Source organism: Lampris incognitus, chromosome 15, assembly GCF_029633865.1.
Source record: "Lampris incognitus isolate fLamInc1 chromosome 15, fLamInc1.hap2, whole genome shotgun sequence".
NCBI lineage: Eukaryota > Metazoa > Chordata > Actinopteri > Lampriformes > Lampridae > Lampris > Lampris incognitus.
Window position 1 is genome coordinate 7,920,602 of NC_079225.1, and position 9,711 is coordinate 7,930,312.

A 9,711-nucleotide genomic window follows, 5' to 3' on the forward strand; every position below is an offset into this window, starting at 1 on the left:
CTCCAGTATTTTAGTCCCTCTTTCCTCTGTGCTTCTGTTCCTTGTTCCGCAATGCTCCAGTCTTCTTGTATGTGTAAGTCTGGTTTGTCTCATTGACAAGTCTTTGTTTGTTTCCCTTTGTTTGTTGGTTGTCCATTTGTCCTCCCCCCTAGTTCAGTATTCCCCATTGTGTTAGTTTGCTCCTTCATTGGTGTTCGGTATATTCGATTTCCTCCCCCCTGGATACTAGAAGCCTTTTGGTTCATTGTTTTGTTCTTTGTATTCTCCCCACGCCATCTAGTGTATGATTGTTCAGTTGAGTTAGTTTCTTATGTTCAGCTGTTCCCCTTGTCTCTCTGTGTGTCTCTTTGTGACTCCTTGTTACAAACCCGAGTTTCATGACTGGGTGAAGCGTGCTTTAGATATTGAATTGTCAAATATCAGGTTCTTCAGACACATCTGAGGATACATTTTGACATTCTGCACAGCAAGTACAGAACTCTATACAGGGCAGGCCAACAGAGAGGCACTGGCACTTTCCAGTCTGTCCACAATTTACATCAGTGCAATATAAGTGTGTAATGTCTCTAACCTCTGTCGGTGCCGGGAGTTTCTTAAAGAGGACAGGTTTAAGGGCTCCATCACTGACAGTCCATCCTCTGCCGATTGGACTCCATAGGATAGGTTTGGGGAGGTGACTGTGGCACCATACTGCGGTCTGGAACATCGCTCTCTGTACATGTTGTTCGAATGCATCCTCTGTTGGTGGGAGATTTCCAGAGGCTGCATCTGTTGTCGACGCAGTGATGTAGCGAAGTTCATCCAGGTTAGTGCACATTCTTCCATTTTCTTTTTTCTTTTTCCCATACAGGAGAAGCACATACTCTCTTGCTACTGGCAAAGACTCCTCCAAGCATCCAGAGAGTCCAAAATGAGCCATGTCTTTCAGCTCACTGAGATGTGTCGTGAGTTTGTTGAATGCTGTTGTCTTGCCTATTCTATACAAACTGCTCGTTGTGTCACAGCCAGTGAGCGCATGACATGCTGGAGGACAGCTGGACATGTCTTTTCCGAATTTGTCTGCTATGGTGTTGATGGGGACATACCTCTCTCTCATTCCATGCCCTGCATGCATGTAGACTTGAGATCATCCAAACACGCCTTTACTTGCATAATACACCAGCAGTACTTCTACATCTGTGTCATCACACCTCACAATGATGGAAGAATATGAATCGGCAAGATGTATGGCATGTAAGACCATTCTCGTATCGGCCTCCTCCTGATCACTGTAAAGTGATGTGAGAGTGCTGACTCCTGCTCTGCGTATGCTCCTCACCTCCTCTCCTTTCTCAAATCCACCTGCCAGGATGATGGAGCCATCTGATTGGATCCTCCGTGGGCCTGTAGAGATGATGTAACTGCTCACAAAGATACACAGTGCCGTCTTGTTTCCACTGCTCCTCAGGTACCTTCTGTAGTTCGGAACATTTGTGTTACCTGTGATCACATGTGTGGGCCCATCAGTTGCTCCTCTCCTTTGTCTCTCCAGGATCTTTATTGACTGTGGGTTGTCATATCTGTCAAAGACTATGACGACACATTTTATCTCTTGCTTCTTTAGAAGAGACAAGATCTTCTTGAGGATGCATTCAGCAAGGTCACTAAAAGTCAGGAAAGCTGAATCAGGAAGACTTCGGAGCAGAGCCATGCCATCAATGATATAGGCCGATTTTGCTGTGATCTCAGGCAGCTCTTGCATCACCTCCACTACAGACTCCAGTTTCTTTGCTAGGTCAGCTTTTGTGGTTTTCCTCATCTCTTCATCATCATAGAAGAGAGAGAGGGTGGAACGGCAGCCAACTCGTGAGACATTACATTTTCCAATGACACGTCTCTTTGTTTTGATACGGCCAGGAGTCTCCTGAGGAGCACATCTGAATCCATTTGAAGCTTCATAGATTTACTGGTTGCAATGCATGTTTTCATATCAGTGAATGTTGCCAATTTGTGTCTTTTATCTGGGTTCCAGAAACTTGTTGGTTTTTCACTCTTTAGTCGTTCCTCTATGAAGGCTGTATTTACCCTTTCTCCATAGTCCAGAAAGCTTGAGAGATCTTTTGTCACTTTTTGTGATGCTACTTGTCCACTTGCAATGTTGATTAGCTCATCGGGAATTTTCTCCAAATCAAAAGGGTTCTGCCTGTCTTGTACAAACTCCATTATCTGTGCTATTTCCCTCTTATCCCTGTCCATGCGGGCCGCTCCATGCTCTTTGTGAGATTTTGGTGTACCTGTATGTGTGTCTCCATCGCAAAGCTCTATCGTTGCATTGCGGTACTCACTGGTGACATGTCTTGTGATGAGCCATCTTTTCAGAGCTCCTTTTTGTAGGGTGAAGCCGACAATAACTCCTTGACTCTTTCCTTCTCTGTTTATAGTCTGTTCAAGTGCTTGATCAGTGGCCACACAGTTGAAGTTTCTGTTGTCTGAGCGCCGCACAACAAACCCTCCCTCTCTCAGGAATCTGTAGGATTCTGGTTGGCTTTTTTCGAGAGCTTTCATCTCAGCTATGTACACCGGCATGCACTTTGCATAGTTCATCCTGCCAGCAGCCTGGAACCATGATATTGCTTCAGAGGACAGGTAGTTGAGATGAAGTTCAAAGTTAGCCTCCCGCTCTGAACGCAGCATTCTAAGTAAGGTTGGTTGTGCTGGAGTAATTTGCTCTACATGACTTGTGGTAGGACACTTTCACTTTGAAGGAGAGTAGGTCACTTGAGTGGAGAGAGAGTCTCTTGTGAACCTCGTCATTTCGTTCCTGGGCAATTTTCGATATTGTTTTTAGTCCTTCCAATTTGGGGTTCTTAATATATGGATTTTTTGTATCATCTCGCAGAGCTTCTCCACATATCAGGCATAGCTTTTCATTTAGTGCCAGTGTTTGGCTTGTTGACTGTGCTGGCTCTGTTGGTTCCATAAGTGCACAGCTGGACTCAGACACAGCTGGTGAATATGGAAAACACAGTTAACATATTTGGCACACAGACACGTACACACACACACGTACATGTATACGTACACACACACACACACACACACACACACACACACACACACACACACACACACACACACACACACACTGTCAAGAGTTAGCTTTGTGCATAACTGCCATTAGCCCTGTGCAGTGGTATGCTAGCTAGCTAAAGGAATAGTAAGCTGGCTAAGCTAGCTAAAATAATAATAATTCTTTCAACACAAAACATGTTATACTCAATTTAAGAATATAATACATGAATTAGACATTTGTGTTACCCGATCTGTCATTTAGACTGGTGGTGATGGTTTCTTCTTTCTTTTTTTAATTTCTGCCACATAACATTGACAATCCTCTGGATGAGTCAGTTTAAAAATGGCAGTTGGAATTTAACAAACAAGGGAAAAAACAAGGAGGCACACCAAAGAGCAATCAATCCATGTTTGAGAGTGTGAATGGAATGTGGTGCTGTATTTTGTTCATTACCCTATTGACTTTAGAGGGTGATATTGATTGCATATCCCAAATTAACACTAAACAATGAATATATCTCTCTCAGGAAGGGATAGTTTATGGTAAATGAGAAGGATATTGACTTCCAAAACCTTTTGATTTTGTTCAAATTAAAAGGTTTTGTGTTATTCACCATGAAAAATCATTTACTTATGCTTTCCGCCTATTCATCACTGTGTTTAGAGGTCAACAGTACATAATTAAAACAAATTATCAACATACATTCAGGTAATCCATGTGCACAAGATACCTGACTACTCTCACACAAAACTATAGGTGGATCAGAGCTTCCTTTGGAAAACTAGACTGCGCATTGTAACCCTTGCACCCCCAGAAAGATCTTTATTGGCTCTATGGGATGCAGCACTTCTTCAGTTGATTTCACTAATTTCCCACCAACATAAAGTCCCACAACAGTGCACTTCTTGAATGGGAGACCCTGAAGATAAAAAGAAAACATTGTTGTGTTTTGTCCTAACTTGGGTAGGGGTACAGTACATCACCGTCCGAGGGCCCCTCCTGCTAGCTAGACTAACAATTTCCGCCTACGCTAAAGTCCTGTTTGCAGGGCAATATTCGAGTATTTCTTTGGAAAAATTACATTTTAACTCCTTGGTGTTGTTGGACAGTTACTTGGGCCAAACCACAGCAAATCTGATGCAAATTTGGGTGAGCGTTATGAAATTATGGGCTCTTTTGTCACCTCACCCCTGTCCGCAGTGGCCTAATTTGGCTCTTTCTCAGATATTGGGGAGGGTCTACAGAAAAGCCAAAAACACCCTCATCCCCCACCGACACGAAGTTCCACAACCACCCATTCCAGTAATGGCCCTCATACGGCATATGAAACAACACGGTTGTGTTCTGTTCTAACTCGGGTAGGGGCCCTTCAACATCTGAGGGCCCCTCCTGCCAGACTATTAGGGGGGCAGTCTGGGAGACCGTCGCCGCAGCCGGGACGCGAACCCGGATCTCCCGCTCCGCAAGCGACAAGGGTAACCAGCCGACTACAGGGTCTGAGCCGTTAACTCAGGACCAGCGGGTCTTCTTCTTCCTCCCCATGCGCGTTACACCACCCCCCTCCTTCGGGAAGCGCGTCCCCGCGCTGAAGCGTATCGGCTCCCTCACGCCTCTGGGCGCATGCGCTTCCGATGACCTCACGGTTCTCGCCCTCCCACATCTGACACCAACGTAGCGAATTCGGGGGCCGGTCCGTCGCCACAGCCGGGACGCGAACCCGGATCTCCCGCTCCGCAAGCGACAGCGTTAGCCAGTCGAGTAAAGGATCCGGCCCTTCGGCCAAGGGCCAGCGGGTCTACTTATCCATGCACGTCACAACAGTCTTGACGAACCCTACCCGGACCATACTGCTGGGGTCCGTGCGGACTAAAATGACGCAATAGCGGACCTCGGCGTACATCCGCCTGCCCGTGTCCACGCAAAGCTCCCTGTCTGAGACCGCGCGTGCCTAGCATTGAAGTGCCGGTGGTGTAGTGTGGCGTAAACCTCCGCTGTCTGAGGAGAATGTATGGACCAATCCGGCGCATCAACATGCAGCACCAAACTGGCGGGAAAAAGTTACTCCTCCCTCGACTGGAACGCCTTGCTTGGAACGTCCCACGACATATCAATGCGCTCTGCACGCCTATAAAATAGTGCCATTACAACACACCTCCCTTTCTCTGAGTCTTTTAAGACATGCACTTAAATGACAGCAGGTTGATCACCAAACTTGTAAACAGTTAAACACAGCTAATTCAGTAACACATTCTGCTTTTATCCAACACAGGCATTCAGGAATATATGTTACATTTCACCTTCCTTTGTTGTTTACACTCCTGCTTCCACAAGTAACATTTCTATTCTTACCATTTACTTTTAATCAGGCCAATATGAACAGATCAACCATTGGTTTCTTAAGTGAACTGGCATGAACAATTAAGCCAATCCCTTCCCATGTGACCTGGGTGGACAAGCAGTCGGCCACAAATGCGGAGGGTTATTCTGCCCCTGTCAGAGCAGCCAGGTGTAATTCTAAACATATCGCCCATATCTGTCCGGGGGGTTCATCATTCTGCTACTGCGTCTCAGATACTCTGGAATCACCGGTGCAGTGACAGGTAACAGGTAAGTCAGTCTGTGTATCACAGTCCCTGTTTGTCTTAGTGTGCGGTCCATCTGTACTCGTCCTTCTGAAGGAGCCTCTGGAGCCCTTGAGATGGGTCTAAGGTGATGCCTATTCCTCCAGAGCTCTCCTTTATGCATTTGTATAATGTATGACCTTAGTGTGTCACACTTCTGCACAACTGACGCTGATTTGGTCCAGCCACTCTCATTGTCCAGCTTTACTGCAACACTGGTCCCTGGTTGAAGTTCAGGTAGTGGTCTGACTTTGTACCTTGTGTTGTACACTCGACTGTATCTCTGTTTGGCTCTGTCGTCAATCTGCCGCACCTGTTGAAGGTCTGGCCAAGCAGGCTGTAAGTTAGCCTCCAGGGTAGGAAGTGTAGAGCAGATTTGTCTGTCCATCATTAGCTGTGCTGCCCCCCCCCCCCCCCCCCCCCCGTGGCCTGGAAGGGAGTTGCTCTGTAGGACAACAGTGCTAAGAAAGGATCAGATTGTCTCAGATTCGGTTTAGCTGTTTGCACGGCTCTCTCTGCTTCGCCATTGGCTTGTGCATAATGAGGGCTTGTAATTATTTGCTTGAAATCAAAAGGAGTTGAATCAAGTGCAACTGGACTTGGTATATATCCGTGAAGACGTTTCGCCTCTCATCCAAGAGGCTTCCTCACTTCGTGCCTTCCTGACTAGACCAAGCTAGTCTGACTGGCTGCTGATGAGACTCAGATATTTATCCTCTTTGGAGTCGTTATCAGAGCTAATGATGTCCATGGCTCTTTGTGTTCCGATGTTAGCAACGCCCGTCGTTATCAGAGGTATTGATATGCGTGGCTCTTTGTGATCCGATGTTTAGCAGTGATGGTCGTTGGTCGAAACTAACACCCCCAACGACCGTATATGGATAACCATGACCTGGATGAATGAGAACATTCACAGACTTGAAATCAAAAGCTTTTGAAAACTGAACAAAAGCTTCCCCTGCCCTGAAAATTGGGGTCCATTATGTAGTCAGTTCATTTGGGCATCCCCACCTGGCAAAGACATTGTTCAGACTAGCTATAATTGTATCTGCAGACATATTAGTGAGGTGAACTATTTCTATGTATCTTGAAAAATAGTCCATAACTACTAAGTAGTTCTCTTTGTTTAATTGGCAAATGTCTGCTGCTACCCTCTCCCACGGCCGCCTAGGAAGTGATGTACAGATGAGAGGTTCTCTCCTCTGTGTTGGCTTAAAGTCCTGGCACTCTCTGCAAGTGCTGACTATTCCTTGAATGTTTTTGCTTATTCCGGGCCACCATACACTGCACTTTGCTCTCTCACGGCACTTAACAATACATCGGTGGTTGTCATGTATACATTCCAATATCTCAGTTCTCATGCTCTGGGGCACCACAATCCGGTGTTGTACAACACTAGCCCTTGTGATATTGTCAGGTGATCTCGGTATGAATAGAAGGGTTTTACCTTTAGCGGTACATCAGCAGAGTACTTAGGCCACCCATCAGTCACGTAGTGTTTGACCAACTGCAGCTTGGCATCCTGCAGTGTCTGCTGTTTGACCGTGTCAAGCTCGCTGAGTGTGATGGGCCACGCCTCCTGGACAGCTTCCTCATAAGCCTCCCGCTCACTGGTCAACTCTGCGATTTCCTGTGGAGCCGTAGTCTGAGGGTGTCTGGACAGGGTGTCCGCAATGACAAGCTGTTCCCCTGGAACATACTCGGCAGTAGGGTTATACCGCATCATATGGAGTAACAGTCTCTGACATCTCATCGGTACAGAGTCTAGGTCTTTGCTGTTGAAGAGTGGAACGAGTGGTTTGTGATCACTCTGTAATGTGAATGATCTAGACCATACAAGTATCTTTTAATTTTTCACATGCCCAGACTGCAGCAAGACATTCTTTTTCTATTTGCGCATAGCACTTTTCCACGTCAGTCAATGTTCTGGAGCAGTATGCTACTGGTCTTAATTGTCCATCATGTGTCTGCAGTAGAACCCCACCTAGCCCATAGCTACTTGCATTAGCATGGACAACAGTGTGTTTCTTTACATCAAAGAATGCTAACACAGGGGCCTCTGTAACGAGCTGTTTTACTTTCTTAAAAGCCCCCTCCTGCGTTGCACCCCAAGTCCACATGACTTCAGTCTTAAGCAGGACAGTTAAGGGCGTTGTGACATCAGACAGGTGCGGGAGATACCCGCCTAGGTAGTGAATTGGTGAATCATGCCCATGATTCTTCTGAGCTCATGTACGTTGTTTGGTGGTTGTAGCTGAGTGATGGCTTGGACTTTGGTGTCATCTGGGTGGATTCAATGGCTCAAGTAACAAGCACTTGTCATGGTTTAGCTTTAACCCTGCTTTCCTCAATGTTTCCAGAGTGCTCTGAAGCCTCACCTCATGCTGTTCGGTGGTCTCGGAGTAGATCAAGATATAATCCATGTATATGGTCATGCCCTCTAGGTCCTTTAAAAGCTCTGTCATCTCCCGCTGGAATACTTCCGGGGAACTCGTGATCCCACATGGAAGTCTATTGAAAAAATATCTTCCAAACGGTGTAATAAATGTGGCAATTTAGCACTCTCTGTGTCTAATGGTATCTGCCAAAAACCACTAGCTGCATCCAGCAGAGAAAACACTTTTGCATGGGCCAGCTTAGGTAAAATGTCATCTATTGTAAGCAGCATATATTTCTCTCCCTCTCCACTGTTTTGTTTAGATACTTCAAATCTACGCATATTGTAGGTTGTTCCTTCTTTTTCTTTGGTATGTGTACCACTGACGCACACCACTCTGTAGGCTCTTTAATTTCAGTGATTACGCCACTGGCTACCATGGGATGTTGTTCTTCTTTTATTTTAGAGAGCATGGGCACTGACACACATCTAACCGTCGACACACTGTATGGGACTGCGCCTTCCTTCAATGCTATTTTTATATGTTTTATCCTCAAAAGTCCTATTTCTGCTGGGCAGGAAATTTTGCTTTGCTCTGAGTTGTTTATTTCTTCAATGCACCTAACTAGGCCCATTGCCACAGCTACATTTCTCCCCAGGAGGTGACTGCTGTCCCCACGAATTACACTTACTTTGAACCTGAATAGTCTCTGGTTTCGCTGGGTGTTGGCTATAAAATAACCTAAACAGCTCAGTCTACCCCCCGGACTATCAAATTTGTCCGAACTTCCTTCAGTACTGGCTTATTTCCCATCAAGCTAACAGTCTTTGCTGATATAACACTTGTATCTGCCCCAGTATCGACTTGAAAGTTCACAGGGATACCACGTGTTGGCTGTTTTACTGTCCATGCATGATAAGAATAATTCACCTGAGGGATTCCTCCGAGAAGTGGAGCCTGGCTCTGCCGGTCATCGTGTGTCCGCGCACTGACCTCTGGTGATGCGTGAACGGCACACTGCAGCAAAGTGTCCCATCTTTTTTTCCCAGGCTTGGCATTCAGCGTGGCATTCAGCATTCCTGGCAGGGCATCTGTCTCCTTTTGCATGTGGTTTTCCGCATCTGTAGCATGTCTTTCCTTTCCCCTGCCAGGGTCTTGCTGGGTTCGCCTCGCTCCCGTTCCGCCGAGCCTCGCTGCGCTCTGGCTCCGCTGCATGCTGCACACGCCTGGCAACTCCGCTGAGCTGCGGGCTACTGTTAGCATGTGCTCCTTGCTCGCTGACGTGTCCCTTACCTTGTTCGGGCTGCCGCACTAACCCCGCCGCTGTGCCAGGAGTTACACCAGATGTTATAGCCGCAGCTTCTCAGACCGGTCTTCAGCTAGGATGCCGACTCCTAACCGCTCGCGCACGTTTCCGTTCTTGGCTTCAGCAAAGGAGATCCGACAGCTCGTGCAGGCTTCTGATAAAACGGTCTGGTTTGTGGATGACGTTACCTTTCGGTACAAAGTAGTTGTTCAGCTTGGCTAACACAGTCTCACCATCTTCCTCAGCCTCCCCCTCAGCAAAACTACAGGTCTTGAAAACGTGTTCAGATTCTGTTACGTATTGGCCATCTCGGTTTGTCCCTTCTGAGATGCCGTCACGCGTCCCTCGTGTACC